The sequence below is a fragment of the Emys orbicularis genome, chromosome 6 (assembly GCF_028017835.1).
Source record: "Emys orbicularis isolate rEmyOrb1 chromosome 6, rEmyOrb1.hap1, whole genome shotgun sequence".
Taxonomy (NCBI): Eukaryota; Metazoa; Chordata; order Testudines; family Emydidae; genus Emys; species Emys orbicularis.
Genome location: NC_088688.1, coordinates 118,660,908 through 118,670,554, shown reverse-complemented (window position 1 = coordinate 118,670,554; position 9,647 = coordinate 118,660,908). Strand labels below are relative to the sequence as shown.

The 9,647-nt window shown below is 45.2% G+C and overlaps 1 pseudogene; it reads right to left on the bottom strand.

The window, feature by feature from the left end:
• Nucleotides 1-945: 945 nt before the first annotated feature.
• LOC135879891 (signal peptide peptidase-like 2B) lies at nucleotides 946-2,741 on the bottom strand (annotated as a pseudogene).
• Nucleotides 2,742-9,647: the final 6,906 nt, after the last annotated feature.

Genomic DNA, 9,647 nt, shown 5'->3' with positions numbered 1-9,647 from the left:
TCAGGAAGGGACTCTTTAGGGCAACTCCTAGATCAGGGCTAAATGGGCTCTTCTCAACTCTTTGCACTACAAGGATATTTTCTGGAGATGAGCTCGGCCCCTCTTGAGAGCAGATGAGTTCATAGGCCACAATCACAATCTCAACCACTCATTTCCTTCTGCCAGCTAACCTGCCCATTGGAGAAGGGAAACATCACACTTCTGCCAGATACTAAGTAGACTTTAAGAGGTGCCTCTAGGGCTCAGATGACTATTTGGGCCAGATTGCAGGAAGAAGTGCTGGTTGCCTATCTCAGAGGGAAGGAAGAAACAACTGCAACCACGTGACTAGTAGGTGAACCCAGTGAACAAAGGTAGCAGATAACCAAACCAGGCCAACACAAGCTGAACTTGCCTTTGGAGTCTGTGAAATCTATGGCCACAATACCCCTCCCTAATTTTGAGGGATGATAAATGTAAACGATAACTTCAGGTTTGTTTGTTTTCAGCAAGATTCTTGGCCTTTTGCCTGATGTAGCTAGCTATGAAAAGGTAACATGATTGCGAGGGCCGGAGTTCTGTCACTTTTTCCCTATTGTTCCCTATGGTACCGACGGCTGATTGTTGAAACCCATGAAAGCCACAGTTGTGGAATCCTTCAATTTTGGAGGGGAGCACAGAACCTTTTGTGGTGGGGGGAGGTGGGTAATAGTAATTACACTGCTTGCTGCTGATAGTGCTAGGGCTTCTGTAATTTCCTTCCCAGCTTGCTGCCTTAGTTAAAACCTGGAAAATGACATAGAAAACAAGAAGGCAATGGCCACTAAAATGATCACTGACAATCATAGATGAGAAACCTTTTAAATCATCCTCTATTTCACACACATGATGAGGGACGTTGAAGTTTGTGATCATATGATCGAATCCAGTGAGTTGCATTATCTAGTTCAGTTTGCTCTTTTCTGCTCAGAAGATTTCTCGCACACGGTCACCCCCAGTTTGGCTGGTTGGTTCTTCTGTGTACGGCATGGAACTGAGCTCACTTGTGTTCACTTTGTGATCATTCATTTCTGTGGTCTTTTTCAGCTGAGGATGGGATCGGTCTTTTCTTGCTTTCTCGCTCTTGTTGAGATGTTGGTGCATAGAATTATTTGAGAGATGTGGATTGCTGGTAGGAGCCTTCTCCAAAGGGAGATGAGGTAGGTTCGTCTCAAAGCCACGATCTGTCCAGAATAATGTGAGCTCCTGGCACCAAAGAGCAACAAAAAGGCTAGTGATAAGCATACAGGGCACCAAATACAGTAGAGCGGGTTGGCCTATCTGTAGCAATGCTCTGACACCAAAGGTTCCTAGAAGACCAATGCCATAAGCTATAGTGCTAGCAACATAATAGACTTTGGATGACTGTACCTGAATATCAAATTTGTGGCAGTATGTTACAAGGAAACATGGACTGAGGATATCCCCTAATCCTAGGATCTTGCATGCCTTGCCACAGAGATCCAATGGAGAGGAGTTTAAATTTGGAACCTTCAGTACCAAATGACATCTTTTCATTTATGGCAGAGTCTGAGGGGTGGAGAGCTGCTACCTCCATAATACTCCCCCGAGATTGGGCTAGGAAAGGAGAGATGAATATGTAAAGCACATCAGCCACCAGAAAAGCCAATACATAAAAGGTGCAATTCTTCATAGTAGGCATGTGGATGGATTTGATCATGAAGAGGTAGTAGGCCACACCTAGAGCATCCTGTAGGATCCATGCCCACCGGTCCTCATTTCGGAAAACCCACCAGAGCAGAGTGATGGAGCTGCAAGATGCTTTCAGAAGCATCCGAACTTGTGTGCTCTTGTGTAAACAGGGCAAGTGGATCTTGCATTCTCCAAGTGGGATTCTTCTCACAAAAGGAGAGAGGCAACTGTAGAGAGCTTTGGAAGAAATGCAGCAGAATATCCCAATCACGACACTCACAAAGTGATTGTGGAAGCAATAGAGAAGCGTAGCAGCGAGGAGAACGTTGCTATGGTAACACAGATCATGGTGAGGGTGCAGTCAACCGCTTTGTCACTGTATTCCTCGTCCTCTTCATCCTGGTGCTCTGTGTGCTGAGGTTTTGCTGCCACCACAAACTCTGCCCAGTAGCCACCAATCATGACGGTGCCCACTGCCAAGATGAAAAGGATTGCCATGCTGTAGTCTAGGCTGGGCCTCGTGGGGAGGTACATGGCAGCCCTGAGTGGATGCTCACTGAATTTCTTGCCCCTGATATCCAGCATATCAGAATAATGGAGCACAACCATGGGGATGGCAATGACTGGCATGCAATGGGGGTGGTTGAATGGGGTCAGTGTTGGTGCAGTAGCTGCAATCTCTGGGCACTGACAGCTCCTACTGCCGTCTCCTGTGCAGAAAGAGCCTAGTGTCTCTCTCACGATTACCAGTAAACTCTGGGCCCCGTGCAGCTGGGCCAGTCTCCCTTTCTCACAGAGGCTGCAGTTGCCCCACATCACTGCTGGCATTGACTTTCTGAATGCCCCAGGGGACAGGTGGGAATGTGGAGAACAGAAGGCAGAGTCAGTATAGTCTTGAGGCGGCAGCAGAGGGCCTGTCTCAGCTCACATGGCAAAAACACCATCTCTGAGCTGAAATGGGTACAATAATCCTTCCCTTGTGTCCCATTCCCTGCCATCTGGTCCGAGAGGACACGGAGCAGGCCATACTCACAGGACACTTCCTTTAGAACTGTGAGACGCAGCAGCATCCTCTGGTGCTGCTGGTGCTGCCCACCCCTTTCCTTTACTGTTGTCCTGGGGGGGGGGGGGGGCCTGAGCCTCACAATAAATTCTCTTCTCTCTGCTTCTTCCTTCCCCAGGAAGATAGGGTGCACCACCCCTCCCACCAGGCATTACCTTTTCCTTCTTGCACATCATACAGTGACACTTTCCAGGGCTATTGGAGACAATACCTTGCACATCACAGATTCGTCTCCATGGAGACAGGAGGCCTCATGCATCAGGGCCTCACAGAGATAGGAAATACCCAGAGCTGACTCCTGGGTCCCCTTTCATTTTCCATTTGGATTTTTCACCAAAGAATAGAAACACTTTCCCCCATCTCAAAATCCAGCATCTGGGCTATTCTTGGTCCTTGTGGGGAGGGCTGAGGGAGAAGAGTTTGGGGCCACCCAACAACTTGTGCACAAAGGCCAGGGATAATCACAGTTCTTGAGGAAGCACAGGGACTGCTACTTAGGCCTTGTCTACACTAGAAATGTGTACTGCTTTAACTGTACTGATCTAACTAAACAAAAAATCACCCTTCCTAACTGATCTAGTTATACCAGTACAAAAACTGTGTGTAGACGAGGCATTTGTGTGTCCATGGGGATGCACTTTACCCCATAGTTCCCACAGACAATGGCTCACAGAGTAGGCATGTATGTCTAAAGTTTGTCAGAGCATACTTGCTCTGCCTACACTCCGAGGAAGGAGATGTGCAATGGTGTTGGATCGACACTTTTGGCTCCTACACAGACAAGGTGGGTGAGGTAATATCTTTTATTGGTCCAACTTCTGTTGGTGAGACAGACAAGATTCTGAGCTTATACAGAGATCTTCTTCGTGTCTGGGAAATGTGCTCAAAAGCTTGTCTCCCTCACCAACAGAAGTTGGTCCAATAACAGATATTACCTCACCCACCTTGTCTCTCTAATATCCTGGGACCAACAAGGCTACAACACTGCGTACTTCCTGCTCTTGGTTTTTGCTTCTTTAATCCTCATCACATAGTACTTTAAACACACTCGAAGGGTTTACTTCTGTTTTAACAAACATGCTAGTGCACAATACACTAATTATTCCCTGTGACATAGGTTTTGCCATACCATGGTTGGTCAAGTCCAGTATCCTGTTTCTGACAGGGGCTAGCACTAGCTGCTCCACAAGGAAGTGCACAGAACCACATAAAGCACAGTTATGGAATAACCAGCCTAGAAGGGAATTTTCATCCTTCCCTTCTCTCCCCCGCCCTCTCAGTTAGTTTATATTCTAAAGCACGAGGGTCAGCTCAGTCAATCCACCCTGGGATCAGAGAGGTACTTTGTGTTCTTTTTGGCTTACACATCAACAGAAATAAAGGTTCTGTGTGTTGAAGTACAGGTATCAATTCTATTACTAATGCACCAGATAGAGTAGAATCGAGCCCATTCTGCTAACAGGAGTTAAAAACCAGTCTAAAAACCACATTTTAGTCAGAAAAGTAAACAGATATGACTCTGGATACACACACAGGAACAGATGTACAATACACTATTGTGGGATTGGTGCAACTTCTTGTGTTATCATGATGGCTCCTCCTTCAGGCACCAAAATCCTTTGACTTGCCGTCAGTTTATGAGAGTTGGCAACAACTGTGATACTGCCTTCCCCTGGCTGCTCGGAGGGGACACCTCTTACCCAGCACTACCCCCAGGTTGGGGAGCTGCCATCCATTCACTCCATCTCTCATGCCATCATTGTCCTCTGTACCCCCTCAAACTCCCTTCTGCCCCCACATACCACTGTACCCTATTCCCCTGCAATGCCATAATCTGCCTCCTGCTCCCCCTCATTTTTCCCAGTCAGCTTTCACAGTGTCTCTGCTGTTCTGTCCTCACAGTCCCTGTGTGCTGTCCAGTCCCTAGCTCTGATCTATAGAGTGGCAGTCATTTTGAAAACAGAGGGGCAGGGTAGGCAAGAGGGGCGGGCGGACCCTGCCTTGCCTGCCTGCCTGCCTGACAGAGCACATAAGATCCCGCAAGAACTCCCAAGGGTAGGGTGAGCTAGTGAGGGACATTGCATTTAGGATGTTGTATTGTTTTGTGTGATCTGTCCTCTCCTGTGCTTTACATGATTAAATATAACAAGCATAAAGATGTTAGACTGGGCAACGACTGTGTGTGTGTGTGTGTGTGTGTGTGTGTCTGTGTTGACTGCTTCACAACTACTGCGTGCCCCTGAGAGAGTTAAACTGTAAGCCAGAAGTGTCACACCTTTTGGGTGGAGTTCTGAGAGAGGGATGCGTCTCAGTACTGGGGAGTTTGAGGGATGAGCACTGCGCCAGAGTTCCCCTCACAGTCCGTCCTAATAGGTGGCCAGGAAGCAGCGCCTGCTAGGACCTGTGACAAGATGATAACTTAAGATTGGATACTAACAGATGCAAATCCCAGTGATGAGTCAACCTGGTGATAGTCTAAACAAAATGAGCTCTCAGCCAGGCTTGTAGCTATTCCCATCTCTTCACACTGACTCTCTAGGCATTTTTGGCTTAGGCTTCAGAGTGACAGACAGAGTGACAATCCTGGAATCTTATTATACAGATTATAATATCCCCTCTGGGTGCCACTGCAATGTAAATGAGAAATACTAATGACCATAACTGCTCTTTAATAGTGCGGAGAAGATTAAGTGAAAAACATAGGTGCAGATTATCAGCCTGTGTACATTTTCACAGGTCCATTGACTTGAAAGCTTTGGGGCAAGCCCTGAAGACTATTCAGGACTGGGGGAGGGAACAGAAGAAATGGGCTTCACTGCCCCCTCAATAGAATCTTCAGGGAGAAACTCAGGAAGGCTATTCTTGTAACATTATCCACCCCCCTATGGTTTTAATGTGGAATGTTGGGCCAAGTGCATGCAACTCCTGCTAAAATCAGTTCATATTGCCAGTATTTAGCACCTTTGAAGGATTTGGCCCATGTAACAAAGAACCAGATGAGAATTAAGGGTTGAGGCTCTGGAGGGTGGGGTGGGCTGATCCCGCACTATAAAAGTAAATGGAGATTTTTGTCATTAACTTCAGTAGGAGCAGGATCTGGCCCTAAGAGCATAAGTTTTAACCTAGAGGTAGAAAATAAGGCTTAAGACAATATCACAGCAGCAAAGGTCTTTGTTCCCTTCTTCCAGGCAGCGTGGGGAAACAAATTAATCTAATCTTATGTTGCTTTCCTTCAACAGAGAAGAGGAAAGAAATCTTCATGAATGCAAAGCTGCTTTTGATTTGTTTTAAAAATAGATCTCAGCATATATGTTAATAATCCTTACTTTAATTGCACAATCTGAGGGAAACTGAGGGAGAGATAAGCCACAGGGGATTTCTTGATGAGTATATTTTATATCCTCTTTTCTATAGGGCAAAGAAGAACAATTAAAAGATGGGCATATTTTCTTTACAATTGTGTAACCTACTTTTGCAAAACAGCTGCTTGATGGAAACAGACCCATTACCCGTAGAGTCAAATTGAAATCCATATAGAGTAATTGTTTTATTTTAAATGATGACATGTTTGTTCGGTTCTCAGAAGGAGCAGGAGTTTGAGGTAGGTTTCTTTATTGGTGAATAATCCAGTAGACTTGTAATGAGCCTCATGAAGGCTAATTCAAGGGTAAGGCAATCATGTTCATATTTATCCTTTATTTGGTCACAAGAGATTGTTTCATTTCATTTGAACACATAAAATATAGTTAGCTTATACACCATAAATAACATTAGCCTTCAAAAATCTATGAGCGAATGCCAGTGTGTCTTTGCTGAGGGCAATTTAAAATCTCTTGTGTGAACTGATCAAATTAAATAAAGCTTCTGTTCTGTCAAGGTTCAAAATCTACTGATGTGCCAACATTCATTCTTCAGCTCTGTATTTAGCTTTTAAGGCAGACAAGGTCAGCAGTATCTGATTGATCCAGCATCTATCTAGTACGAAGACAAGCTGTTTTTTCCCTAAGAAAGAGGTCTCCCCCGGCCCAACCCACATATTCATCTCCCAGATCAGAACAGCTGGTGTGGTGTCATTCCACCAGATGGCATTCTTTATCCAGTAAAAACATTGACAGATTTTTGTCACTGTCCATTTGCCATGATGGTTTGAGTATTTTTGTTTTTCTGTTTAAAAGGAATGCTTTACTATACCAGCCCTGCCTCTCTTTTGGCACATATAGGAATGGTAAAAGCATAAATAAAAGGACAGTTTCTGTGAAACACTGTTGAACTGATATGTCAAAATGGAAGGAAAAAGTACAGGACAAAACACAGAATTCATGCCTTGAACTCTTGAAATAAAGGGGAGTGCAGTGCTATGAAACAAACAAATAAATATATTGGTTCCCTTTAGAAGTGAAAACATGGATTTTTCCAACTGCCAATGCTGCAAACTCACTCTCAGTTCTGATCATCCAAAAATCAAATTAATCCTTGCCTCTAAACATCAGGCGAAGTCCTTTTTGCCATACACAGCTGAACCTGTAATGAAAAATTTTTACAACCAGAATCTGGTAAACAATTTTGTGGAGGATGCATGAGTAGAAAAGAAACCAGCATAGCTGCATTGCCTGTGGTATGTAACAGAGACATTTAAAAAACAAAACAACAAAACCCCCCAAATCTTGTTTTTGCCAAATAAAGTAATAATATCTAGCTCCTCTATAGCACTTGTCAACTCTGTTTCTCAAAGTGCTTTATAAAGGAGGCATTATCACTATTTTACAGATGGGGAAACTGAGGCACAGAGACATGAAATGACTTGCCCAAGGTCACCCACCTCTCAGGAGAGTTCTCTAACCAGTGAGTTATAGGATATTCCAATCTGGGGCTCCCTCAATCTCTCCTGTTGAAGCTGGTTCACAGTAGATAAATAATGCAAGAATGATTGGAACAAGAGACTAAACCCTGTGCCTCCCCAATCCAAAGGCATGAGTGAATGGGGGAAGGGGAAGGATTGTAGTCTAGTAGAGCCCAGCTGTTCCCAGCTTCTCCATTAACTTGCTGAGTAACCTTGGGCATGCCACTTAACCTCTCCAGCCTTGACAGTATTAGGTTATTTTGCCAAGTTTCCAACCACTGCAACCACCAGTGAGCCAATCTCCATGATCTCGCTGGGTACTCATATGGCCCCCAGCATGTAATATATGAACACTTTTCACTCACTGAAGTTGTTAGGCTTACAACACACCTGTGAGGTAAGGAAATGTTACCCCCATTTTACAGATGGGAACAGAGGTTCAGGGTAGGCTAAGGTATTTAGGGGCCGAAATCCTGCTTTTAGGCTTCACTGCAGTCCAAAAAAATGCCACCAAGCCCTGTAGGCACCTAATCTGAATCGGAACCTATACAAGTTCTTAATTTCTGCCTCTAGGCATGCACACTGTTGCCTCACTCTAGCTGCCCAGATGTGTCTCTCACCTAAGCCCCAGACTGATTAATGAACCGGAAAGATACGTGTTCCTCTGCCTAAGTTGCATGTGGGGCATAATCGGGTAGGTGTACTCAACGACCACCTCCGGGGTTGGATCCCATTCTGAATTTGGGAGCAGGAGGTGGTGTTAGTGCCCATGGTGCCCTCCTTATAACTTTTAGCCCCGTGCTTAGAACGTTCATCTTGGATGTGGGAGAACCAGGTTTAAGATCCCCTTTTCCTCGGGGGTCGGGGGGAGGATTTGAACAGGTGTCTCCCACATCTCAGAAGAATGCTCTAACCACTGAGTTTTGGCATATTCTGATGTGGGACTTCTTCAATCCCTCCTGTTGAACTTCCACTGTAGATAAGTAATGGAAGAATAATTGGAGCAGGGGGACTAGACTCTGTGTCTCCTGCCCCTGCAAGTGGGTGCATCAAAAAACTCTCTCTCTCTTTCTTCATCTGCCCCATGACTATTTAAGTATTTATCCACAGTGGAATGCCATTGGACTAGAGAGAGAGTCTGTAGGCATAGGACATATTCCTTTTGTTGGCATGTCTCATAGTCTAGGTTAGGCGGCTCCCTGCTGAGGGTGCTGGCATTTGTGGATCCTTTTGTAAGGTGCTTGTCTCTCCCCATTCATTGTGTAGGGAGCCTGGGTGCCTAACTTGAGCTTTATGGAACTCAGGGTTGTCCCTGTGATTTTCTAGGTCCCCAAAAGTTAAGTACCGTCATGTTGAGCATTCTGATGCCTAATTCGCTTTGTGGATCCCACCCTTTGTCCAATGTCACATAAGAAGTTTATGGGGAATTGCAGGTTGTCTGCAGGCTGGTCTGCACTGAAAACTTATATTGTCATAGCTACATCTCTCTTATGGCCCCTGAGATATAACTAAGCCAATCCTAACCCCTGGTGTAGCCAGTGCTAGGTCGATCAACCATCAACCTTGCTACTGCCTCACGAGCCAGTGGATTATCTACAGTGACAGGAGAGCCCCTCCTGTTGCTTTAGTGAATGTCTACAGTGATGCGCTACTGCAACGCAGCTGCAGCCCTGCCACTGTCACATTTTAAGTGCAGACATACCCTGAGTCCCAGTCGAGCACCCTCGTTGTTGACTTTAGTTCCTGCTTTAGCTGTTGTGGCCTCAGCCTACTAGACTTAATCTAATCTGTGAATATGACAGTCTGTGTCTGTGAATGTGAGAGTTGGTAACCTAATCATTGGAGACAGACAGTAGGCTGTTTTTAAGCATGCTGCCTTCCTCTCATTTTTAATGTCTTTGCATGTTCGGGGGTGATCTTACCTCTGTTTCTTCGCTCCCAGATGCAGTGCTTCACAGAAAAGCTGTCCAATGAAAAAAACAGTTTGAACTTTTTAAAAACTATAGGCCAGATTCCATGTTGGTCCATGTCTTCAAAACTTTCCTTGGCATCCCTTGAGGCTAGAAACCTACT